Source organism: Passer domesticus, chromosome 2, assembly GCF_036417665.1.
Source record: "Passer domesticus isolate bPasDom1 chromosome 2, bPasDom1.hap1, whole genome shotgun sequence".
Taxonomy (NCBI): Eukaryota; Metazoa; Chordata; class Aves; order Passeriformes; family Passeridae; genus Passer; species Passer domesticus.
In genome coordinates, this window is record NC_087475.1 from 67,070,711 (window position 1) to 67,081,596 (window position 10,886).

The window sequence follows — 10,886 nt, forward strand, 5'->3', positions numbered from 1 at the left end:
ATATTGTACCATGTACAGCATTATCTGTACAAACCCACCACAAAGTAAAAATATAAGAAAAATAAGACATGTTACATTAAAAAAAAATAAAATTGTTTCTTTATGCTTTTTACAGTGGTTTTGAAAAAAGTGTGCATAGCTTCTTAGTAAGGAACATGCATGACTTTTTCAGCATACAGAAATCAGGCTTTGTTGAAGATCCTTATTAACTGATAATGCCTGGCATTCTGCTGAATGCATTGCCAAAGCATCACAGCCCTGCTACCTGGAGCAGGGTTACCCAATTCCTCCACTCACACTGATAAACACCCAAGGTTTGAATCCGCTGCCTGGTAGTTTAAATCAAGATTATAGAGTTATCCTTTCTTCTTTTCTGGCTTAATCAAAAAAATGCACCAAGAAGCCAAGAAGGGATACTAAGATAAAACAAGTATTTCCAGTGGATTGCATTTATTTTATTCTGTAACAACGGAATTTCTTTTCCTGAGGACTTGTTTTAGACCATTGAAACGTGTGGGGAACAACAGCTTAGTTTCATAAAATTTTTAGTGCTGGTGGTAACAATGCTGAAGTAATAAGCAGGAGAAGAAGCTTCAATTTAATGACCTGGGCCACCAAGGGCTTTATGCTCATTTTGATTTCTGTATGTTAAACATCTCTTTCTGATAAAGCTATATTTAGCAAAGTTGAGATTTTTATGCTCAGAGTGCTGCCTGGACCAGGAATGGTCACCCTTTAATTCTTGATCTGCACTCAATGGCCAAGAACAGTCCTCAGGCCACCATGGGGCTGAGAGTGCTACTGAGATTATTTGAATTCTCCAGGTGGGAAAAAGCAAACCACCATGTTCTGCTAAGACTGCCATCGCTAACTTGCGCAGTGTAATCTTACCCTGCAAAATGAACTGCTAGAATGCTGGGAGAGTTGTTGCCTACAAATTGGTCCCAAACCTTACAGGAGATTCTGATATGCAGCTTGCAGGGTCAGGATCTTTTGGCTATCCATGTTCTTGAACAATTTGTTACTGCTTTTTTTCTCCCTAGGAGATAGATGTTTGGGAGAGATGTGTATAGGAATTGTTGCAGACAATTTTCTCCTGCAAATCTTTCACTGCTGGATTGTCAGGAGGATGAAGCAAACCACCCTGGCCCCATGTTGGCTCAATACACCTCCCTAATCCACAGACTCACACATATAGCATTCTCTCAGACCTCTTTTTGCTGATTTGAAGAAAGATGAAGAATAGATGAAGTTTTTTCCCTCTTGTGCTTTTATCGCTGTTGGAACAAAGAGGTTTATTCTTCTTATCTCCCTCTGGTGAGCAAAAAAAGATAAACCACAGGACTTAGAAACTCGAAGAGAAACTGAGAAATGTAACTAAAAAGAAAAACAAAGAGCTGGCTGCTGCAAGGCACTGCAGGAAGGCAAAGCTGGTGGGGTGCCCCATGCACAGCCCCCCCTCTGGTCCTTATGAATGAAGATAACGTGAGAAGAAAGTAGCAAAAAGATGATAAGGATGTTTGTCTCTAGTGCTCTTCTTTGTTTTAGCCTTTACCAGGCACCTTCTCTGGTGCTCAAATCTGTACCCAGATTTAAAAAAAAAATATCTATAGCTTTTTTGTTATTACTCTGAAAATATTTCAAAGAAATTGTTACTGCATCTGAAGCTTTGTGTAGATTTTATCCCTACTGCCGGAAGAATCAAAATACCTGCTCTTCTAATCTGCAGTGTCTTTTATTTATAGACTGCAACACCTTTGTAATCCAAGACCAGAGTACAGCAGTGACAGCCACACATTTCTTCAGTTCCACAGCAAGTTGCAGCACTGCTGATGTTAGCTGCTGAGAATGCTTCCAGCTGATGTGAAATCCTGCTAATTAGGACTAGTGTATACATCAACTAGTCTATGATTTGTAGACACTCATACCAAAACCAAATATACAGGAGGCCTCTCCCTTCCACTGGTAACTGCTTCTCTAAGTCTTTCATAAATGGCTCTTTAAAAGCTGCCTTCTCTATGCGCCTATTGACATTTGTGTATTGATCAACATAGAATATTTATATGCAGCTTCCAGCTGATACTAGTCTCAGAAGAAGAGTCAACGAGTGATGCATATTGTTTCTTTACTTGCTGTCTCCAAGTAAAGCTGCTCTCTCATAAACTGAGTGTTTTTCCAGCTTTAGCTAGAAAACAGTGAAGTGATAGGATTTGTTTCATTTATGAGAATATAAGACACTACTCTTAGTAATAAATTTAAATTATTAACATTTGAGTTGTTTGTAAAGGTGGTGTACACCAGAAATACTAAAGTATTACTAATGATTTTTTGGCTTAGAATTTGCTTGAAGGACATACAAACAAATTCAAGGTGATGGCTAAGTGTAATTCAAGCTGTAATGCAGTCTCCTAATGAGAGTTTATGTCTACTCTGTGCAATGATGACTGCTGAAACAGATAATACTGACACATCTAGAAAACTAAAGCAATAGAAAAGATGGTATCACCACATTATTCATTATTTTTATGCCTTTTTCCAAAGGAACCAAGCTAGGGAAAAAATATGGAGATAAGCAGGGTTTCAAAATAATTTTGGCAATGATAATAACGTACTTATTTAGGACACTTCATTCAAAAAAGTTTTGCACCCAGAGATTTTAATTAACTGCATATACCAGACAAAGGAATCACAGAAACTCAGCCATTTCTGAGGAAGAGCTCAAGCGATTCTACAGATAAAGGATGAGCTGTGAAAATCAGCTTCTCCCGCTGATACAGAGGACTAGCTGCTTCCTTCAAAGCTGCAGGGTCACTGTAGGCAGCTCCCCCCCCCAGGCCAGTGGGATGTACCATGGGGAGAGGCTGGGAAATACAATAAATTTTTAGCTCTTTAGGTCTTGGCAGGCGTGAAGCAAGATGCAGTTGGTCAGTTTTCAAGCAACTGCTGTTGCAGCAGCTCCCACAGTACATGCCTGCCCCAGATCCCACACACAGCCTCATGTGCCTTTACATACCAAGCTGGGCTGGACTTGTCCCTGTCCCTCTCCTGTCCTTGGCCACTGTCTGATGCTCCCCCATTATCCCTCAATGCCACCCAGCACTCTCACAGCTGCCACCACTGCCTGACACCCCAGCTACTCCCAGCACAGCTGGCACCCCACATCACCTGGGCCTCATTCCTGCAGATTTACAACTGTTACAGCAGACACACCTTCCTGCAGTTTTCCAAATTATTGATCCTGACTGTCACTTGTGCAAGAAATGTGGCTTCTTTGACAAAGAGATTACTTCTGGAGTGCCTGCCTGAACCTGCCCAGAACTCCTGGAATTTCTCAGGAGCCAGTGTGACAATACATCTTGGTGGCCCTGCATACATTCTTCTTTCTGTCTGGAGACTGAAAACACTTCAGTTTTCAAGTGCTTAATAGAAAATCTTTGTATTGTACCTGTCCCACAGGGAGACACTTCCTGGGCTCTATAGAAAGTGAATCACAAGACATGAATCAGGCCTTGGACACATGTCCTTTTCTGCTTCCAGCTTCAGAGCTCCCAGCCCTCACCAACTGCAGCCACCACTGATGCTCCTCAGAAAGGGGCTGCTGCCCAAAGAGGATAATTTGCTCTGGCCAGCACTACCAGCAGAAAGCCCTGCACTGTGCTCTGTACTCCAAGAACATACATGGCAACAGCCTTTACAGCAGTAAGCACCTGTAAGAGTGGGAAAGTGGTGGGATTATCAGCTGATTCTGAGGACTGTGTTCAATTATTTTACTAAAAAATATTTTGTTCATAAAATTCTATGTCATTTACTCTATATTTTCAAAGTAGAATGTTTGTTTCAAGAATGTGTCCACAAAGTAAATTGATCAATTATGGGTTCAGGCTTAAACAGTGTATTGTTGTAAGATGATTAGCTAGGTTTTTCTGCAGTTAATGAGAGAATTTGTTCAAGGAATTTCCGGATCAAGTTTGGTTTGATGTATTTTCAGCACAATTGCTAAGTTGTGGCTGCCTGAGGTGCTTTAGATTGACCCAGGCTGACAATGAACATTTGTTGGTCCATTTCTCTTATGTATATAAACCTCATATATTACCTCATCAAGTTTTTCTGCTTTACAGTCAGAAAGAGTACATAAGCATTAGGCTGGAGTGGGCTCTTCTCCCCTCCAGAGCCCTTACATTAGCACAGGTAGTGCAATGTCCTGATTATCATTGAACTGTTAGCAAAACTTCAGTTTTCCATATGGTATTACTTCAGTCATATACTGTCTTTTGTTTCTTCCTTGCATATGATATCAGCCTGCTAGCAGGTTCATGTTAACTTCTCTTGGTCCATCAGTCTCTTTAAAAATTTGGTTCAAGACTTTATGGTAGTGTCAGAGTCTTGCTCTATCTCTATTTGAGTGCATTTAATGTAGACTAACAACTGGGACCATGCATGTTCTTAACATCACGTGCTACTAAACAGGGTAGCATAGTTAGTGCTGGCTAACAAGGGAATATAATTATTTTCAGTAAGGTTACAAGAGGAAAGAATGTTTTTTAGGAGGGAGCAGTCCATGCATGTATTTAGGGAAATGTGGTATCAGACATACTTGTTGCTTTACATGAAGTTTCTTTTTGTTATATACTCATGTTTAATCTCTAAGATCTTTTTGTCTATAATCTTTTCCAAAAGGGAAAATTAACTGCAGGGCAATAGTTGATTTGTAGAAAATGCTGCTTTTACTGTAAGCGCAAAAGCTGAGACAGAAAGATCTAATACAATAAAATGAGAGTGCTACATTTCAGAGGGGCTATAAGTCCTTTTTAAGTATTTCAAACTAGACAAAGAACTAGAAGTTGTCTCACCTCTAATGTGTAAACAGAATTCAGTTCAATAATGATTAACTCAAATTTAGGTTTCAATTGGCTCCTTAATTTCATTCCAAAAGTATTTTTAATGTACTGACTTTTCATGCCTACAAGACAAAAAGGTATACAGGAACTTTTTTTTTTTAAGGCTTAAAAAAAAAAAACAAAACAAAACACGGAAACTGTATAAACAATTTAGCTACCTATCCTTAAGTCAGGAGAACAATGTTATGCTGTTGAATATCTATTTTTTTACTCAGGCAGCTCTTGAAAATATATGACAAGAACAGTGGAACAAGTTGCACTTGAGTAAATATGTATTGAATTTAAAGCACTTTACAAGTAAAAACAAGTCATAGAGAAGGAGTATCTTCAAAACCACATTTTCTTTAACTTAGAACAAAGTAAGCATTTGAACAGTCCAAGAGGAACATGGCATATTGTGAGGAAAGCTAATTTACCTTTCATTGTGAGGCGCTGTACAGAAGTACTCTTTTTCTGGATGATGGAAGCCACCATGCCCAAATGCAGCTGCCTCCCTGTGCACAGGAGTGTGTCTTTCTCACAGCCCCTTAGTTTTGCAGAGAGATCCATGTCCTATTGCTTCTTATTCGCTTATGCCACCTGTCTTGGTTTGGAAAGACAGGCGCCTGCTAAGGAAGGCAGGAGCCTCCCCTGCAATGGAAAATGTAAAACTCCCCCCTCTCTGAATTTCTAGAAATTTTAAATTAAGGGGCTCTCAGACAAAAAAAATATAGGAGCAGGAAATAACAGCTCTTTAATAGCGAAGAAAATAAAAATAAAATAAACAATGCAGTAAACTAAAACAACACTGACAGAGTCAGAACACAACCTGACACCCTGCTGGCCAGGGTGTTGGTAGCAGTCCAATTGGAAATGTGGCTGCAGTCCTCCTGGAGTGTCAGGTGGGGTTCCATTGGAGCAGTGATCCTGTAGAAAAAGGTGTAGTCTTCCTCTGAAGATCCAGTGGAAGAAGTGGCAGATGTTCCTCTGGGAAAATCCAGTGGAGAAAGCCTCACTGGTGTTCCAGAGTCTCAAGATTATATTCTGGATAGAATGCTTAACAAAAGACAACTGCCATACAGATGGCAAATGGAATAAAATTTGCTTGACAGTCCAGGACACAAACAAAAGAAATGCACTAACTACTGCACACCATAGGAACAGCCTAGAGGTATATTTTAGATCCTTAGGGTGCTGGTGGTGCTGCATTTTCTCTGGCAGCAGGGCTATTTCAACAAGTTTCTCAGATCTGCACAGCAGTTTGTTGTCCCATCAGGTCTGCAGATGATGGAAACCTACCTTAAATGGCATACAAGGCATGAAAACAACTGTCAAATCAAAGAAAAAGAAACAGTTCTTCATGTGTTGTTTTTGTTTGTTCAGTTTTTAAACCAGGATCATTTGACTGCTAACGTCATTATGCCCTTGGCCTTTCTGCATTTCACTAGTATGCAAACAGCATGAATTCCTGAGTACTCAAAGGCTGAAGGGACTATTAGTTCATTTAGTCTGTAAAAAGGAAAGTGGAAGGATGTTTTGGTCCTACAGACCAGGTATACAGACTTCAAGCCAGGTTAATTCTTTAATAACATTGATTGAGATGATGCACATTAAAAGAAAAAACCTAGCTTTAATTAAGCTGCATATTATGTTTTCTTAAATATTTTATTAAATACATAATATTTGAGGTAATAAAATAATCATTCTGGAATATAATAATGTCTCAGGCACTGAGGGAATAGGGTATAAAACTCATTAAAATGTAATAATTGAGATATTACCTTGTTACTTGCATTTCAATATCATGCACATACTTTATCTTGTAGGTTAAAGAGTTCTCAGTGATAGTTATTGGAACTTGTTTGTTTTAAATTAGTTCCAGAAGGGTTTTCCTTGTATTCCCTTTATAAAAAAATGGAATTAAGTATTTCAATTACAATAATTCTGAAGTTTAATATAAATTCAAGAAAGTTAAAAAATACCAATTTCATTTCAGGAAAGTTTCATGTCCACTAAGTTTAATACATATTTCTCCTTCATTCAAGAAGATTGAATGAAGAAAACAATAATTTTACTGTAGCTTATTTATATAGTGGAACAAATTGTCAATGCTTGTACTAGGCAGTTTACCTAAGTACATAAAGACAAAAACTAAGCTTTTGTTTAAAGTTCAACTTTTATATATGCTTCAGGTATTTAAATATTGTAATATCCCAGCTGGAATAACCATGAGATGTGTCTGGGTAAAGGATGCAGCCTCCTAACCTGGGAAAGAAGAGTTAGCATAAACAGACAGGTTACCAGGTCACAAATTCTCTAGACCCTTGGACAAAACTCTACAGATGTAAGTCCATTTACAGCAGGTCAGTCCATTACATTTTAGAAGTACTTCGGTGTCTTGTCATTGTGGTCTCATTTTTCAATCATACTGCAAACTAATGTATTACCTAGCATGTTTACCTGTATATTCAAGGTCAAGGCTCCCCACTTAGTTTCCTATCTCAGTATTAATAACAGAGCTGTGAACTTTCAGGTGGCTTTTTCATTCAATTTTTACAACTTCTGATGATTAGATTGTATGAACTATTGACCACTGTTCCATATTACACAGCTTTTTATTATGAGATTTACTGACCTTTACTTGATATTACCCATCCTAAGAAACTTTGGAGCTTTATGTTAGTTTCTGATGGCAGTTTTTGTCTATCAAACTAGTAAATATAAAAAATTTCTCATAAAATAAAAATCATAGGCATTGGATTTACAGAAATCAAGAAAATTCAGGAAGTTTTTAGTCTATGGGTTAGCAAGTAATGCAGTCAAAACAAGGCTTTAAATCCAGAATTACTGAATTGAAATCTAATGGTGCATTTTAGCTAATAAAATCATGCTTACATTTTACATTATGACTTCAATTAAATACAGCCACAACCTACAAAACCTTCAGTGTTATGTAGAAATATTGAAAATTGGTGTAAGTATCTCTCTGCTATCTTATAGTTTGCAGTACAGATCTGAACAAAGCCTTATTTTTCACTTCAGTATTACTTCAGGCTCACACGTCTGCACATTACGTAGCCATCCTGCTTTCTTTTCTGCAGTTTAGTCCACAAACAAGAGATAAAAATGCACAAAGAGCAGCAGAAAATGTTCTTCCAATCTTTCAATAGCTTCTCCAAGGACAGTTAGCTGAAATACATAAATAATTGAACTGTGGTAGCAGAGATAAACTCAATCCTGTTTTGATTGCTGCAGCCACAGCAACAGCTTACCAGAAAAGACAATGCCAGGATCTCATTGTGCCTCCAGATCTGGTCAGCACAATCCTAAACGTTCCTTCTTACAGCTTGGGATTCTTGTGACCCAAGTGCAGCACCCAGCACTTTGCCTTGTTGAACCTCACACAATTGACCTCAGCTCTTTGGATCCAGCCTGTCCAGATCCTTCTGCAGAGCCTTCCTGCCCTCCAGCAGGCTCACAGCCCCGCCTGATTTGGTGTCATCTGCAAACTGACTCACGGGACACTGGATCCTTTTGTTGAAATCATTGACAAAGTATTGAGCCCTGGGGAACACTATTAGTGACTGGCTGCCAGCTGGATGTAGCTCCACTCACCACCACTTTCTGGGCCCAAGCAGCTGGCCAGTTTTTTACCCGGTGTCCAAACCACAAGCAGCCAGTTTCTCCAGGAGAATGCTGTGGGCAGTGGTGCCAAAGCCTTTACTTTGATTTACAAAGTACTGTCTGTGCTGCACAGAACCATTGCCATGCCTATTTGTCTCCACCTCACCACCCACAACACCCATCTCCCTGCTCTCACTCCTCTGTGTTTTTTGTCCACTCAGCTCTTTGCAGCTCATTCTGGTCTCCAGCTGAGTGCAATCAAAATCTATTTCTCATAGAGCACTGGGCACTCAAAGCTGCATATAATTGCAAAGGAGGCTTTTAGCAAATGAGCCCCAGGGCTCAGGTCATCCTGCAGAAAGCTGAAAGGACAAGGTGGAGACAGCCAAAACTTTTCTCCCAGCAGAGTGTTCTGTGTATGTCTCAGATTGTGTGAGCCAGGGGAGCCCATGCTCCCTGTCCTGGGTCTTCCAAGGCTCACCTTCATGTGGGCTGACATGTTAGGGACAGGATGCTTGTGTGTGTAGCAGCCTGGACTAGACAAATAAACATCTTCAACAAGTAGGGAGAAAAAAGGACTAATGTTCTGAAAGGTGTCCTCGTCCCTTTACAGGACAAGGAAAGAGGTGGTGGGGTTATACTTGAGGAAATTGGTAAGGCTTGGGATAGATGATAGGAGGAGCTTGTTGGACATTCATGAAGACTTTGTTGAATAAGTATTTTGTATTCTGTAAGTATAATACAGTATACAAAATACAGTATAATTCTGTAAGTATAATAAGTACATAAGTATTCTGTAACAGAAGGGAAGTTATTCTGTGTATCATCCAAACAAGCTTGTAGGTTGTTTAATGATACAAAAGCCTCACATAAATGGAATCTTGTATAAGATACAACAAAGCCTGATTTCAGGCTAAACATTAGCTGGCTTTAAAAGCTGTATGCACATAATCAAGTTTTTGTCCTTTTGGATAAATGTGTAAGTACTACATTTCGTACTCATTTTCTGTAGGGCTAAAGTGTAAACCTCCAATTTAGACACCTAAATGAAAGATTTTTAAATGTGTTAGTTATTCAGCCATTCTCAGGCAGCACATTTCAGAATAGGACCACGCCATTTAACTGTAACAGAGCAGCCAAATCATACAAATAACTACAATTTTTCTCAAAGCAATGTGAATGCTGCCATCTAGCTATACAGTATCAGCATATCTCTAGTTCAATTCTGCTACACACAAGCCATTTCAGTTTCAGTTTGGAATAGAGCAGAATAGAGATACAAAAATTCCAATTGCACTTCTGTCAATTAAAAAAGTTGACTGCAGCATTCATTATAAAAAAAGAAATTATAGTATTATAAAATACTAATTGAATAGCAAACTGAAAGGATAAGAACAAGGTTAAAAGTACTGCATCTGATGGTGAACAGGCCTTCTGAATGATGTATTTTACAAATGGAGGATTTTATTTTTCAAAGGTTTATAAATGCCTTCAGATAAATGGACTTAATAAATTAAGTTAAAAACACACATATGTAAACTGAAGTCCAGATCCATTTCCCAGTTCAAGATTTATTTACCAAAGCTCAGCATTTCTACAAAACACTGTTTAAGAAATATCCATTTTGTTATGTTTGATCCATAAACTGTTTGGAAGTGTTTATGTAGTGTCAGCTGAACCCTCAGTATTCTCACAGTATTGTTTGGGTTCTGCTAAGGGCATATGGAGGCACTTTAGGATGACTATAATTGCACACTCAAGATGTTGATCCACCAAGCATCCCTCTGAACACCTCTTTGGGTAACCAAAGGACCAAGAGGGAGCAGACACAGGCACAGGACTCGTCCTGATACTGAGAAGGCCATGGGTGGTCTCAGCTGCTAGACTTGGGAACTAGAAGAATTTCCACATTTCTTCCAGAGCACTATGTACAGAGTTGGGCAGAGCCAGACTGCTATTTGAGTTTACTCAGTGGATAACTACAATCACTCTGGTTGAACTCCTGCCCATCAATTTGAGGAGGTTGTATTTCAAAACAAATAGAGATATACGACTCCTTCAATTTCTTTTTTCTAGGTGGGGAAAATGGATACAATTATAGGACCGATATGCCACCTAGTTAAACACTCAGTCTCTATGTACAAACTGTTGGGAAAGCTACCCACTTTCCTCCAGAGGAAAAAAAAGATCTACTTCATCTAGCACACACATAGGGAGACTCCAAATAGATTGTTAAATTTATCCAAGGACAGACATACCTTAAACATAAGAAGAGAGGTAATCTACCTAAGCAGATGTCTTTAATCTAGTATTTAATATAACCATACCAAATAGGACATAAAATATGACAAATATCCCTGCATAGCATCAGTTCATAAAATCCTG